The sequence below is a fragment of the Protopterus annectens genome, chromosome 3.part1, assembly GCF_019279795.1.
Source record: "Protopterus annectens isolate FY-2018-M chromosome 3.part1, PAN1.0, whole genome shotgun sequence".
In the NCBI taxonomy this organism is placed as follows: Eukaryota; Metazoa; Chordata; order Ceratodontiformes; family Protopteridae; genus Protopterus; species Protopterus annectens.
The window spans coordinates 1,450,272,059-1,450,288,843 of NC_056732.1; the positions used below are offsets into that span (position 1 = coordinate 1,450,272,059).

Genomic DNA, 16,785 nt, shown 5'->3' on the forward strand with positions numbered 1-16,785 from the left:
GCTATACAGTTTTAAATCATCAACAAAAAGAAAATGAGAAGTCTTTACACTTTGTTGTTTTCTAGGAGCCAAATTATAGCCATGGCCTAAGCTGTTAAGTAGACAGCTTAATGGGTTAAGGGCAAGGCAGAGTAGCAGCGGTGACAGAGTCACCCTGGAATATCCCCTTTGAATTTTTATCCTTTATCATGGCTTAACTGCAAAGTGATCTGCCACTGTTTCATGGACACTGTAATGTAGTTGGATCAGTGTAGGGTGTATCTTATAATTTTTTAAGCACTCTTTAATCCATAAATGTGGGATACTATCAAATGCTTTTTTGTAGTCAATCCATGCCCATACTTAAGATTCTTCCCCTTTTTGCAGTTCTCCACTATGACTTTATTTAACATATGCTCCTTTGTTACATATGATTTTCTTTTATTGCCCTTTTATTCTACTGCCATAATTGAGTTTTCTTCTAAATGACTATAAACTCTGTCGGCATCAATTCCTGTGTATAGTTTATATGTTTCCAGGCAAGTTATTGGTCTATAATTTTTAGGGTAGCTTGCAGGTTCACTCTCAAGTAGGAGTATTATTTTTCCTTTTGTTAGCTAGGTTAGTGTCTTCTCAGAGTAAGCATATAAATAGTTCTTAGTCATGACTAAATCTTCGTGCAAATATGTCAATACTTTCAGCCAAAAATTAGGTACTGCATCTGGGCCTGGGGTTTTCCAATTAGAGGCTTTTCTTAACTTTGTTTCAATCTCTCTGGCTGTTACTTCATCCCACTTCATATCCTGTAACTTTAAACCTCTTAGTCTTTCTTTAACTTCTTCTATCCATTTAGCATCTTTGTTATATTCCACATGATCTTCATAGATACTTCTCCAAAATGTATCTATTTCTTCTTTTTTGGCAGTCTTTCAATTCCTTTTACCTTGTTTCCCAATTCTCTATAAAACTTTTGTGGGTCATCAATAAATTGCTTATTTTGTACTTTTCCTTTATCTTTGTATCTTCTAAGTTTTTCCACCTGTGCTGAAATTTTTAGTTAACTTGAGATAGTGCATGATAGATCCTGCTCTGTTCTGATACTGCACATTGCTTTTATCACATCTTTCTTAGCATTTTTGTTGATCTGTTTCCTCTTCTATAGTCTTCTAACAGTAATACTTTTTGTCTTACCTGCTTTATAGTTTCTCTGTTCGTTATTTCCATGATGGTATTCGACTTCTCCCCTTCCTTTCCCTCACTACTCTGTGTTCTTGTGGTAGAACTTTATCAGTTTTTAATTTAGCTGCACAGAAATATATCCTGTTTACGTCTGTTATACTGCGTGGATCTCTATAAACAGTCCTAATTACGGTGTTCATTTGTTTTATCAGACTGCTGACTTTTTGGGTTTTATTAACCTTCCGCAGTCTATTTCGTTCATTGATCTTGATATATATGTCTATGTCTATTAAATCAAGCAACTCTTCTCTCAGCTCATTTTCTTCCAAACTGAGGGCACATCCCTTGTTTTCCAATTCCTGTGGGCATTCTATAGAAGGTTCTATATATCCTCTTGTGGCACATTCTCTTCAATTTCATCCTGTGCCATCCGTTGCTCTATCATATGGGAACTCACTGGCCTATCACTCATTCCTCAACATTGACTGCATCAAAGTTTACACAGTTTTCTGTTCCTTCCCCTTGCTATCTAGTTTCAAGGGAACGTTTATACTGGTTTTCTGTGGAAGGCTCCAAATTGTCTTCATATGGCACCTGACTAATTGCTTCCTGTTCCACTGGTTTCCTCTTAATTTGGATATCCATTACCCTATCCTGTTGTGGTGCTTTCTGAATTAGATTTCCTACACTGAATCCTTCACTTTGCAGGTAACTCCATAACCTCAGTTTCTATTTCTTTAACTTCTCTTCTGCACCAAAGCAGGCTATCAGGAACAAGACTAAACCTGCCCCATGGCTTGCAAGGGAAACTAGACAAAAAATCCTATTGAGAAACAAATATTGGGCTAAATGAAGAACTTCAAAAAAACCTACAGACCAGCATTTAGACAAATCAGAAATAGTACAAAAAAGCTACTCTCTCAGATAAAAAGAACTTCTACTGCCAGCTACAACAAACAAATATAAATAAACCACAAATGTTCTGGACTAGCATTAATATGCTGCTTCACCCTGGGCACTCTGCTACTCCTGCCCCACTAGGCACTAAACTTGACAACCCCAAACAAACTGCCAATGCCTTTAATTCTTTCTTTACAGAAGCAATCCAATCTCTTGCTAATCAGCTATCTCCAAATAGCTCTAATCTCCCAACCACCAAAATTAACTCTCTACATTCATTTCAGTTGCAAGCAGTCCCAACATCCCTTATCTGCACCCTCATCCAAAAGCTTAAACCTTCCATTCCCTCAGCTGACCAGTTACCTGCTGATTATTTGCAGAAAGCAGCTAAAACCATAATCTATCCCATTTCTATACTTATAAATAGAATCATTAGTGAAGGAACCATACCATCCACCTGGAAAATCTCTCATATTATCCCCCTCCACAAAGGCGGTAATTGTAATGAATTTTCTAACTATCGTCCCATAGCATTACTTTCACCCTTGGCTAAAATAATGGAAAAGTGTATTCACAAACAGCTAATGAACCACCTAATCCAAAATAACCTTCTTGCAAACTGTCAACATGGTTTTAGACCATTTCATAGTACTACTGCTGCCCTCATCCTTCACTGACTGCATTAACAAAAACCGCAACAATAACACTCTCTCCTCTGTACTATTTATCAATCTGTCTAAAGCTTTTGATATGGTAAACCACCAACTTCTTATAACCACGCTTAGATCTCTTTCACTAGATACCCAAGCAATAAAATGGTTCCAAACTTACCTAAATAATAGGCAGCAGGCAGTGCTTTAGAACAATAACATATCTACTCTCCTACCTATTACCCTATGAGTCCCACACAGGGCTCCATTCTAGGGCCTCTCCTATTCTCTATATTCATCAATGACCTACACTTGACAGTTCCTCAAGCCACCTGCATACAATACGCAGATGACTCCACCTTAATATGCTCTGCGACTACAACACCCGAATTATAAACCCTAACCCCGAATATTTTCTGTATAGTCGAAACTTGGTTTCTACAACGATGCCTCCTCCTGAACCCCCCCCCCAAAAAAAACTCTTGCTTTATATCCCTTACTCGCAAGCCCTCTCCAATTGACTTCACAGTCGTATCTAATAATGGTACTCTCATATCTCCGGATCAAACTACCAAACTACTAGGAACAACAATCGACAACAATCTTAACTTTGATACATCAACAATACAATAAAAACAGTGAATCAAAAACTAGGATCCCTATTTAGGATCAGACCCTTCATCACTCCTTTAGCTTGAACTACTATTGCACAAACCCACCTAACCTCAACACTCCTTTATGCCTCACCTATCTATACTAATCTAACAAAAAACCTTAACAAATTAGCAATTTCCTACAACATCGTTAGATTTGCCACTGGCTTATCTTTTAGAACCCACCACTGTCAAAATCTAAAACTGCTAGGTTGGCTAGAGCTACAAAACCAGCTCCAATTTTTTCAGCTGACCATTGCTAAGATCCTGTATCAACTTTCTAAAAGCCCAATACTCACTAACCTCATCACCCCCTACAACAATCTCAAAACACTGCGCTCTTATATTATAAAATAATTATATATTTTTTGAAGGGGAATACTTTCAGCAACTTAAAGGGGTTGCCATGGGTGCTGCCTGCGCCCCCTTGTATGCTAACTTAGTTCTCCTGGGTTGGGAACACAAGTGTATTTTTCAAAATGAATTACTTTCCTCCAATGTTATATATTACGGTAGATTTTTGGATGATATTTTTATTTTGTGGAAGGGATGCCCAGAACAAATATTTGAGTTTGTTCAGTATTTGAACCAAACTACAGAATACCTAAAGTTTACCTACCAGTTTGATAAACAAGAAATTAATTTCCTGGATACTAAGATCATTAAAGGCCAGGATGGTTTTATCTCCAAAATCTACTGTAAAAATACGTTTTGCAATAGTTATTTGCATTATACTAGTCACCACCCAATTAATCAGAAAAAAGGCATTATAAAGGGCCAAGCTATAAGAATAGCTAGGATGACAACTATGAAAAATGACATGATAACAGAGTTTAAAAATCTAAGGGATATGTTTCTAGAGAGAGGGTATCCAGGACATTTTATTGACCCTATACTTGCAGATGTTCTTAATAAATGGGGTGACACTTATATACCCTTATTAGGTACTGTTGGTGACAGATTAAATAACGAACCTAATGATATGATAGTTCAGGATCAACCTAATTTCCAACAGGCTTGTGTAGTGCAATATAGTCCTTTGTATTCCCAGATTAAAGGAATTTTGACAAAAAAACTGGAACATCTTTAAAACAAATACTGAGATATTCCGTATATTGGGTGACAAACCCATATTTTCCACAAAGGTAGGACTTAATATGAAGTCCCTGTTGGAGGCAGGTCATGTTTCCAACAATAGACAGGATAAAAGATGTGGAAGTAAACCTTGTGGTAGGTGCTCCTATTGTTCTTATATACTGCAAGATAGCTCTATTGCCCTTGATAATCAAAATAAAAGTCATGTTTTCTTAAAAAGTGGCAATTGTTGTTCTAGCAAATGGAGTACCTGTTCTTCCTTTTATATAGGGAAGACAGAGAGAATGTTCAAGACCAGGATATATGAACATCTTTATGATATTAAAAACAAGAACGATACCAATGCATTATACAAGCATAGTATTTTATGTACCAAGTTTACATGCTTTAAGTTTGGTATACTTGACTTTGTAACAGTTGAAGCGAGGGGTGGAGATTGGCAAAATGTGTTGTATAAAAAGGAGCTATTGTGGCAACTAAGGCTAGCTGCTGATTATCCACCAGGACTCAATGAGCATATTACTATAATGTCCATTCTTAAAGAAAAAGCAGAGTTAGTTTAGTAACATCAAAGTAATTTGTAAAAACATTTGTGGCTATATATACATATTTTTTGTATGATGAGTTCATACTGTGATGGACTAGTATTTTATATTATTTGTGTTTTGAGAGTATTTGATTTTTGTTTTATTTACTATTGTGTAAAATTATTTTAATTTTAACTAACTGGTGTTTATATATTCATGAGCAGTGATTTTTCATTGATAGAATTGGTTGGATTAGAACCAATGACTAACCACCAATATGTATTTAAACTTGAAATTTTTAACGGTATTTTGTTCTGAAGAAGTCATACTAGTTGATGAAAGCGCTTAACAACTTTGGTTTATTATTTTTAATATTAAAATAGTACTGTGGACTCGCAACGTTGTGCTCCCTTATTTTACTTGTTTCTCTTCAAATATCTTTGGTGCTGTTCTTTTTGTATTGTTTAGTTTTGCTTGCTTTCTCCTTTGCATAAATATTACACCATAAAAATCTATTTTTCTTTATCATATCCATATTTCATCTTCAGATGTTTCCTGATCTTCCTGTTTCTCCCTACTTTGGGGACTCACTCCATCCTGCTGTGATGTAACCTGTGTTAGACCTTTTATACCAAATCCTTTACTTCACAGGCACTCCACAACTTCAACTTCTATTTTTTTTAACTTCTACTTTACTAATCTTCTTTTCTACATTCCATCTTTGTGATATTATTTTCTTTGGGGAAATCTCTTTATAATTTCTCCAAATCCTTTGGGTTTCTAATACCATGATGGGAATGAACCCCATTCCTAAGTTAAAGTACAATTTAAGTTCATGAAATTAGCACTGTTTCAGTGTCTGATGTCAGCCAAAAGTGCTCTTTGCAGCACCCACAATGTGCCCAGTAATGACCCCTACTGCAATTCGTACAGAGTTACATGGATTGGTAACATATCTAAATACGACTGTAGATTCTTTTTTATAAGACCCGCTGCTCCTACTACTATTGTAACTGTCTGGGAATCTTTCTTCCACATTGCTCTTGTTTCTGCCTGCAGATCCTGATATTTTATGATTTTGTGTTTCTCTGTACGCAAGACACTGTAGTCAATGGGTGTGGCGATTTCAATGATCAATGCTACTCTTGTCTTCTTTTCTTGGTCCACTACATCCAGTTTTCTAGCATCTATCTTTTGAACTGTTGGTAATGGGTGATCCCATGTGATATAAACGTCATCATTTTCTATGATGCTTTGTAGCTCATATGTCCAGTGTTTTTCAGCCATTTCAATACCACAATGTTTGCACAATCCCCAGTGCAACAATCCTGACACATTATTATGCCTTTCAGTATACAGTCCTTCCACCATTAGTAGTGATTAGAAATCTCGTGGGCGACTGTCCTGATGAAGTAGATGGACTGGATCAAGAAAGATCTGACAAATGTAACAACCTGGTAGCTTTCACCAGTAAAGTGTGTGAATTTCTGATGCATGTAAGAATTGCTCTGATACGGCTGTGTATACTGCATATATAAAAATATCCCTTCAAGAAGGAACAAAAGTAGTGCTAACAATTAAAACCAGGTACCAGCAATTGTATAAAGAAGAAGGGGCTGTACAGGCCAAATCAGAAGACCAAGAAAAGCTGTGGGAGTCTCGTAAAGTTAAGGGACAGTTATCACCCTTGGAAAAGGGCAATGGCTTTGAAGAAAATATACTTTCCAAATACGATGCATCAGAGAAAGAAACCTTTAAGCTGACTGCCTGAAGAAGACCAAAATCACAGACTTTGTATTCTCAGTTTTAGGTCAGCACCTCAGCCTGATAAGAAAGTACTGTAACTGGCATTCTGTTTTAGATCACACACATCTATTTTTATTTTTGCAAAATCAGCCTTTAAGTTTCGTTATGTGAATGAAACAGTTTTAAATTAAAGAAAAACATTTTTGTTAGCTGCATTAACTTTATATACACACACACACACACACACACACACACACACATACACACACACAGGCTTTGGGATGCAAACACCTCCAAAAACTTGAGACGTACCTCCCTGGACTACATGAAAAATAACAGAGGAGCTTTTGGATTATGTAGCCCAGCCGGGTATGACCCTAGCGCTGAGCAGCACCCTACTGTCACCCAGAATGCTAACACAGTACAAGCAGAAAAAAAAAAAGAAGTTATGTACTTACCATAACGTTCCATGTGAGATGCTCATCTCGCATTCATTCTTTACTGATGGGTTTGGAGCCGATCCCTCGGCTCCTATATGGCCAATTGCAAAGCTCGAGGTCTTCAAATAGCTCGAGGCTAAGTCCCTATCCCATGATGCACCTGGAATTACCTCAGATCTTGTTTGCTGCGTATAACAACACCATATGTCATTCTTTCACTCCCAAGAGAAAGGTAGAGAAGGATTGAGTAACCAGGATGGATCCAGCATCTCGGTCATCTATCAGCCCAGGAGTGGGTAGGAGGGAGGGATGTAAGAATGAAGGCGAGAACAACAACTCACATGGAATGTTATGGTAAGTACATAACTTCTTTATGTGAAGTTGTTCAATCTTGCTGCTCATTCTTTACTGATGGGTAGCATCCCAAGTACCATCAATCTCAGGTGGCTCACGGGAGTATATTTCTCAGGAATGTGTATCCAAAGGAGGCCCTGTCCCTGGAGGCCTTGTCAACTTTCTAATGAATGATAAAGGTATGAGGTTTTGATCAAGTGGCTGCTGCACAAATATTATCAATGGGAAGTCTGGCAGAAAAGGCAGATGATGTAGAAACTGCTCTGGTTGAGTGAGTTTTAATCTTATGTTGCAAAGGCATATTGGCAGCTGAATAGGCAAAGGTAATACAATCAGATGACCATTTAGACAGAGTTGTTTTAGCCGCTGGTCTCCCCTTCCTGGCGCCTGAAAATGAAACAAAGAGCTGGTCTGATTTTCTGAAATCTTTTGTTCTATCCAAATAAAATCTGAGCTGTCTGTGAACATTAAGTTTGTGCGGCATATACTCTAAATTATTGGAATGGTTGGGGAGGAAGACTGGAAAATCAATAACTTGGTTGAGATCGGTTTCATTGGAAACTTTGCGCATGAATGAGGGATTTGTTCTAAGTGAGACTCTGTCAACATGGAATATCAAATAGGGAGACTTGATGGATAAAGCCTGAAGTTCTGACACTCTGCGGGCAGAAGTAATAGCTACCAAAAAGATGGTCTTCCAAGACAAAAATTTGAGCTCACAAGATGAAGCTGGTTCAAATGGCGGAAGAATTATGCGGGAAAGCATAAAATTTAGATTCCACGGAGAACGGGGAGATTTCACAGGTGGCCCAATATGAAAAGTGCCTATGAGAAAGGCTTTGGATAACTTTCAGACATGATCTTCAATCCTTCAAATCCAAGATGAAAATTAGAAATAGCAGCCAACTGAACCTGAAATGTTGCTGCTGCAGCCTCTTTGTTAAAAATCATAGTCAAGAACTCTAAGATGGAAGCCATAGGGGCTTGGTAAGGATCAATATTATTTTTAGAGGCCCATATAGAAATTTTTTCCATTTGCTAAGATACAGCTTCCTAGTAGAAGATTTATGAGAAGACAAAAGGATCTGTTTTGTCTCATTGGACAGGTTATGGAACCTGGCTATGATGGGAACTGGAGCAGTTAAGCTGTCAGCTTCAGGGACTGCAGAGAGGGATGAAGATCCCCCAACAGGTGAGTCAGAAGGTCTGGAACTGGGTCCAGAATCCAAGGATCCTCCAAAAGATGAAGTCGAAGGAAGGCGAACCAAATCTGATGAGGCCAATGAGGGGCTACTAGAATGATGGTCCTTCCCAGGGTTTTTGCTTTCTCTAGACCTTGGGTATCAATGGGATTGGTGGAAATGCATATAGGAGACCCGGAGGCCAATCGTGTATGACTGCATCCCTTGGGGCTTCTCCCGGAGGGGGAATCGGGGCAAAGTAGCTTCTGCATTTCATGTTCATGTGATTGGCAAAAAGGTCTCAGCAAGGCTGGCCCCACCTGTGGAAAATCCTGTCCGCTATTTCTTTCTTGAGGGACCACTCGCGGGCCAACAAAATTGCCCTGCTCAATTTGTCTGCTATCACTTTGGATTTCCCCAGGATGTGCATTGCCAACAGAAAGCGCTGGGTGGAAATAGCCCACTTCCAAACTCTGACAGCCTCACAACAAAGGGGGTAAGATCTGGTTCCTCTTTGTTTGTTAAATACCAGACTACCGACATGTTGTCTGTCTGAATCGCAAACGTACCCCCAGAAAGAGAGTCCTGAAAATACTGCTACACCAAAAGTACTGCTCTCATCTCCAGGACACTGATATGCAGATGTGTCTCTTGATCGGTCCATGTGCCTTGGGCAGTCTTTCCATGAAAATGCACCCCCCCACCCTATCAGGGAAGCGTCAGTGGTCACTGTGGCCGCTGGACAGGGTAGCACAAATGGGCATCCTATCGTGACATGAAGTGAGGTCAACCACCACTGAAGGTCCTTTTTGCAAGAATTTGTGATCATTATAGTGCGAGTCATGGGGAGCTCTTGGTAAGACCATTGAGTGAAAAACAGCCATTTAAGTATCCGCATGTGCATACAAGCTAGTGGTATGGCTAGAATTGCTGCTGCCATCATGCCTAATAATTTCAGAACTTCTGATGCTGGTGCTCTGTCTTTTGATATCAGAATGCTGACATGCTGACGAAGAAGAAGGACTCTTTCTATTGGAAGCCTTAGTCTGGTGGTGGTGGTGTGCAACTCTGCCCTGATAAAAACAAAATGCTGAGATGGCGACAAGGCAGATTTTTCTGAGCTAATGCCCAGATGATTGCAGAGTGACAGAGTGGACTCCCTGGCCTGAATGAGTTGATGCCTGGTGGTAGCGGTAAGGAGCAAAGCGTTTAGGTATGGAAAAGTACAGTTGTGTACACTTACCATAAATGTAGATGTTCAAGTGTATTCACTGTTGCAGTCATTACATTAGGGTAATCTGTTGGCAGGTTGCCCTCAGTCGGCCTGATTAACAAAGTCTTGGGTCCTGCATCGGTTGCTGCCCCTTCTTCCATGATGTCAGGACGTCAGGGGTAAAAAACATGCTGCCGACGCCATTACATCACTTTTTCTTGCCCCAGATGTCAGGTGCCCCTCTAATGGGGAGAAAATAAATACAAAAACACAAAAGTATACCTCCAACCAAAAGCAAATACACCAAAAAGGCTTTTGAAGCATAGTAAAGGAAAGCAGAGGTATAGCCAGAAAAAACTAGGGGGCTGGAGGGAGGGTAAACAGGACTGCAACAGTGAATACACTTGAACATCTATATTTATGGTAAGTGCACACAACTGTACTATGTTCTTCATGTTTCACTGTTGCAGTCATTACATTTGGGTAGATTCCCAAAGCTATGGTTGGGAAGGGGAATTTATACAGCGTTAGAGCCAGCTAAAAGGCCCTGCAAGACAGCGGTGGCAAAGCCAGCTCTGGATTTAGAGTCATTACATTTGGGTAATCTGCTGGCAGGTTGCCCTCAGTTGGCCTGATTAACAAAGTCTTGGGTCCTGCGTCGGTTGTTGTCCCTTCTTCCATGATGTCAGGTCATCAGGGGTATAAAACATGCAGCCGACGCTATGGTTGGGTGGAGGGAGTTATACAGCATTAGGACCAGCTATAAGGCCCTGCAGGACAGCAGTGGCAAAGCCAGCTCTGGATTTAGAGAAAAGTGGTAAATGGTAATGTTTGGTGAATGTATGAACTGAGCTCCAGGTAGCAGCTTCTAGAATGTCCCTGGTAGGAATACCTCTGAGAAAGACTGTTGATGTAGATGCACCCGTGGTGGAATTAGATCTTTTCTCCTGGGGTATAGTTTTTCCATGGTGCATATAGCAGAAATTAATACAATGGCTTATCCATTTGGAAATGGTTTGCTCTGAAATAGCCTTTCCCTCTGCTCCTGCAGAAAATGCCACCAGCAGTTGTTCAGATTTTCTTTGAGATTATGTCTTGTTTAAGTAAGATCTAAGTTGCCTGTGTATATCCAATGAATGCAGACTCCGCTCCCCTTTGTTCTATGGATTGAGAAAGAAAGTTGGCAAAAGAAATGTCTGATTAAGAGCCACACTGGATACCACCTTAGGCATGAAGGATGGATTGGTCCTGAAAGATACCCTGTCCACATGAAAAATGATGAAAGGCTCCACTGCCATAAGAGCCTGTAATTCGGAAATCCTTCTAGCTGAAGTGACTGCTAAAAGGAAGCTGTTTTCCAGGAGGAAATTTTAAGTCTGCAGTAGCAGCTGGCTCGAAAGGGGGGAGAGTGAGCTTCTCCAATGCAAAATTGAGGTCCCAGGCAGAGGTTGGTGCTCAACTGGGTGGTTTTAAGTTTTTGGCCCCTCTGAGATACTGCTTTAGCAGGGGATGAGAGAAGAGGGGAGGTTCTGTAATGAGCTGAAATGGCTGAGGCATGGATTTTTATGGAAGAAAAGGACAGGCCCTTGTGAAGCATCTCAGATAAGTGTTGCAAAATCTGAGGAACTTGGGCACTGCTGTCCTTATCCCTTGAGATTGATTCCAGGCACAGAATATTTTCCATTTGTCAGCATAAGATTTTCTAGTACTAGGTCTTCTTGCCTCCAAAATGACATCCATCACAGGTTTGCTGAGGGATGCTAAGGGTGAATATAGGTGATTAGCCATGCTGCAAGATTCAAAGTTTGGAGCTGAGTGTGCAGAATTTGGTTGTTCTGCTGAGACAGTAAGGTGTCTGAGGCAGGTGCCACGGTGGAAGGTGTGACACATTGTGCAGGAGTGGGTACCAGTGCTGGTGAGGCCAGTCTGGAGCAATCAAAATCATTTTTGGTTTGTCCTGTTTGACGTTTGGTAGAACTTTGGAGAGCAGAGGCATAGACTGATAGGTTTTTCCAGCTGAAGGATAGAGCATCCACTTTCCAGGCTTTTTTGTGATGAGTTCTTGTGCATAATTTGCCAACTGATAGTTCTGGGGGGAGGCAAAAAGATCTATGTCTGGGCTCCCCCATTTGTGTGTCAACATGTTGAAAATCTGTGGTTCCAGTTTCCATTCGTGTGGGTCCATGAGATTTCTGCTTAGTTCGTCTGTCAGAGTGTTCCGCTTTCCTGGCAGGAATTGAGCTTGTAGTTGTACTTGATAGGTCAAGGCAGTGTTCCACAATGCCATGGCTAGTCTGCAAAGGGGGTAGGAGTGTGTACCCCCTGCTTGTTTATGTACCACATAACCGTGGTGTTGTCTGTCTTTATCATTAATTGTCCTGGATGAAGGCAGTCCTTGAAGGCTGTCAGTGCATTCTGTACAGCTAGAATTTCTTTTTGATTGAGAAGGTGCATTTGATTTGGGCTCCATTTGCCCTGAATGCACTTCTCTGCCAGATGTGTCCCCCAAGCATAGTCTGATGCATCTGTAGTTAGGGTTTGGGTGGCAGGGGCTGGTGTGAATGGCAGTCCCTTGATTTGGTGGCAGGCCTCTGCCCACCATAGGAACTCTAGTTGCAGGCAAGGTATGATAAGAATAATTGTTTCCAGGCTGTGACAATGTTGACTCCATAGACTTTTTAAGCACCACTGAAGTTTCCTCATATGTAGTCTTGCATATGGACTTAGAAGAATGCAGGAGGCCATGAACCCCAAGGCTTGCAGTATTTGCCTTGCAGAAAGCAGGGTTTTTGTGGCCACCTGTTTGAAGTAAGTCACCACATGAATTTGCTTCCCTGGCGTAAGGAAAGCCATCTGGGCAGCTGCATTCAGGAATGTAATTTTTTGAGAAGGTACCAGTTATGATTTATTTTCGTTTATAGTGTACCCTAGACAAGTTAGAACCCTTTTTACAAATGCCAGATGTTTTAGAAGAATGTCCTGGTTTTCTGCCTGAATTAGACAATCGTCCAGGTATGGATATATTTGAATATTTATTTGCCTGCAAAATGCAATTACTGGAGCCAGGCACTAAGACCCTGGGCGCAGTAGATAAGCCAAAGGGCAGTGCAGAGAATTGGTAATGCAAGTAGCCCGCTTTGAAACGGAGGTATCTTCTGCAAGATTCCCTGATTGGGATATGCAGGTAAGCCTCCTTTAAATCTAGAGTTGCCAACCAGGCATCTTTGCCTAGCATAGGAAGTAGCTGGTGAAGTCTCAGCATCTTGAATTTTGGGATGTCCAGAAAGGTGTTTAGAATAGATAAGTCCAGAATTGGATGCCATGATTTGTCTTTTCTGTGTACCAGGAAAAGTCTTCAATAGAAACCTTGTCCCTTTTCCTCTTCTGGTACTAGTTGAATAGTCTCCATGTTCATGAGGGAAAGTACTTGCTTCTGGGCCTCTGCCCACTGATTTGGGGGCAGGTATGGCCATCCGTTTGGAATTGGCAATGTGTGGAAATGAAATCTGTATCCCTGGGATACTATATTTAGAACCCATTTTTCCTGGGTTATAAGTTGCCAGTTTTTTTGCATGTAGAGCCAGTTTGCCCCCCAAAGGGGCGGCTAAAAGATAGTGCTTGGTAAGTCTAAAGGGAAGTCATTGAGACTGCTTACCATAGGGAGGTGTCTTGTTGTTTCCAGATTTGGAAGAGGAAGCACTCCATTGTTTTGTTCTGAAAGTCCCTTGGGACTGAAACCTGGTGCCTTTGGAATGTCTGGGTTTGACTTGAGTGGCTCTCGAAGGAACTGGAAATGACCAGTTCTTAGTAGGCCAGTGTCTACTAAATCTTGGAGGCTGTACTTGTAAGAAATCTTTCACAGTTTGCATAGATTTAGCTTTATCTTCCATCTATTTTAGAACTTCTTCAGCCTTATTACCAAAGAGTCCTGTTGTAAATGAGCATCTAACAATTTTGCTTTAACATGATCAGGCAGATTTTGCGCTCTGGGCCAAGCATGCCTTCTTAGCACAGACCCAGTTACATCAGCCTTGCAACAGGCCACCAAAGAATCAAAACCACATTGCAAAGTATGTTTTCTAACTTGTTCAGCTGAATGCAATAAATCCTGTAAATCTTTGTTTTTCACACAACCAGAAATGAACATCATTTTCTGTTTAAGCAGCCCCATGATATGCTGTTGATATTTTAGCATGTGGGGGGGCGTGGCCAAGGATGAACACAGGATAGCAGCAGATTTCTTCAGCTCCACCAATTTCATTACATTGACAGGAATTAACTACTTAAAAAAATAATTTTTGAAGTAATTTTCTTTCTAAATATGTTTGTTTTATATAGTTCTTGAACTATATCTAAAAAAGAAAGGAAATCTTAATAATATTCTTGTCAGAAATTACTTTGGAAATTTTCCTGTCAGTTTATCAGTCTGAAATGAGTTCCAGTAAGACAAATTCTCAAGACTCCAGCATCAAGAAAGAACTTCAGTCTCTGATAATTATAGTCCAGCAACTTACTGCTAAGATGGATAAAATGGATACTAAAATAGACACTTTCATAGAAAAACTACAAAACAAATAGACTTGTTACATATGGACCTGCAACAACAGAAGATCCAGATGACAGGCATAGAAGAAGCTGTGAATTACATGGAAAATAGAATACAAGAAGAGGAAATCAACATTGAGTTTCTGCTGAAACAAAATACACATTTACAAACAAAGCTGGATGACCTGGAAAATAGATCTAGGTGCAATAACATTAGGATTTTTGGACTGCCAGAAAATATTGAAGGTAACAATATTACTTCTTTTTAACAACATGGCTCCCTAAAACTTTAGATTTACCAGAAGCATTCTCTTTTGGTATCGAAGAGCACATAGATCTATAGCTAATGCTAACTCTAACAAAAACTATCCTAGATCAGTTATAGTTAGATTTCTATCATCTTTGATAAAGAGATGGTTCTTAAATCTGCTTGGGCTAAAGCTCCTGTTAAGATTAATGAAACAACTGTGCTTTGACAATGACTATTCTTCCATGGTATTAGCTAAAAGAAAAGTTTTTCTGCCACTAATAAGGGAGCTTAAAAAGCACAGTTTAAAACATACCTTCTGTTTCCTGCCAAGCTTAAAATATTCCTTCCTGATGGTCCTAAAATTTTCGATGACTTAGACTCTGCTTTACTGTTTATCAAAAAATAAGATTTTGGAAAAATAGAAGAAATGGAATGGGCTAGTCCTTCGTTAAAGAGACTGGCAACTGAAACTTCGTGGAAGACTTCAGAGAAGAAGAAGAGACTAAAAACAAATGATTTGTACTATGTTTTTTTTTTCTCTCATCATTTTATTTTATTATTAATCTTTTAAATATAGTTCCTGCATTTCCAAGAAGCAACAAATATTTTGAAAAGATTTAATCAAAGTTATTTTCTGTGTGCAAAGAAATGTTTTGTTTCATAACTAGTCAAAATATCTGGAGATTTAATGGCAAGCTGTGATTTAACTTGTTTCTCTTTCTGAAGAGGAAAAATAAGGTCAGTAATTTGATACATTTTTTTTCCTTTAAAAGTTTATATGTTCTTCAAATGCTATTCCTAATTATACTTTCTTGATGACACTGCTTATGCTTGTTTGTAAATAATCTGTCATGCTTTAACCAATAATAATTAGAACTAAATAATAGTAAATAATATGTTTTATTTTTAACTCTATTAATATAAACAGTAAGTAACATTCTATTGTATATACTTCTTATAGCTTTCTCTTACATTTTTTTATTTCTGCCTTACACCCTTTTACTTTCTACTCTCTTTTCTTTTCTTTATTAATATATAGAAATGCTTTTGATCATATAGACACAGTAAATAATAAGATTTGCATAGGAGTTGAGTTGGGACAAAATGTTGAGTTTTGTTACTTATTAATAATTTTGGGCTTGATTTCACTTACATAGAGTCTGTAATAACCTGTAGAATGCATTGTGAAGGTTTTGTCATGTTTAGATGCATTTACACTGCTAAATGAATGTTTGTCACTAGTTTTTAATAAGTTTCCCACCAAAATGTTAAGAGAGACAATCTGGGATGTGGGCTGTCTCATACACAGTGTCCATGAGCTACTTCAAAAGCTTCAACTCTCAGAATTCTCACAGAGAAGCTGAAAGCAGCTAGTCTCACCTTTGACCTAGATATCACACTGACACATCACAGATACAGGAATGACACTACCTAATTATACTTTCTTGATTACACTGCTTATGCTTGTTTGTAAATAATCTGTCATGCTTTAACACTGAACACAAACAAGTTAGCTCACAAATATGTCATACATTTAAGAGTAACTTTTTCATTAAATTAAGGCTCCCCGACAGGGGAGTTGTTGAACATATTGAACATGAACTCCTTAACTGTGTATGGATTTTCAAAATGTCTGGATTTTTTGCATCTTCCAATTTGTGTCTTTTGCTTTATTAAAAAAAAAGTCATCCAAGGTAATGCAGTAGGCAGTAGTAAGAATGAGACAGCAACTGTAGATGATTATTAAAGACAGAGACTTACGGACTGTGGAGAATATGTTTCTTTGTTTTTTCAAACCTAATACTTGCATGCTGCAAGTAGATTTTTTTTTACATAGCTTCTTGCCATTTACAGTGGATGGATATTTAAATTTAATGGGCAATGTGTGTGGGGCATGGGCTGTGGGGTTCTGAAGGATGCCAAAGTCTACCACTGCCAATGTGTTGTAACCTATGTGTTTTATTTATTATTTTTAATGCATTTGTCATTTTCCAGCATGGTTTTCTTTTTTGCAAAGAAGGCACTGAATGAATGAGCCATATATAATATAACTGACAATGGGATAGAAAGAAT

The 16,785-nt window shown here is 39.1% G+C and overlaps 1 protein-coding gene across 1 annotated transcript in view; it reads right to left on the bottom strand.

Moving 5' to 3' along the window:
• The window catches only part of SLC25A40 (solute carrier family 25 member 40), a 1,199,913-nt gene that overhangs the window by 25,407 nt on the left and 1,157,721 nt on the right, over positions 1-16,785 (bottom strand). The window lies entirely within an intron of this gene.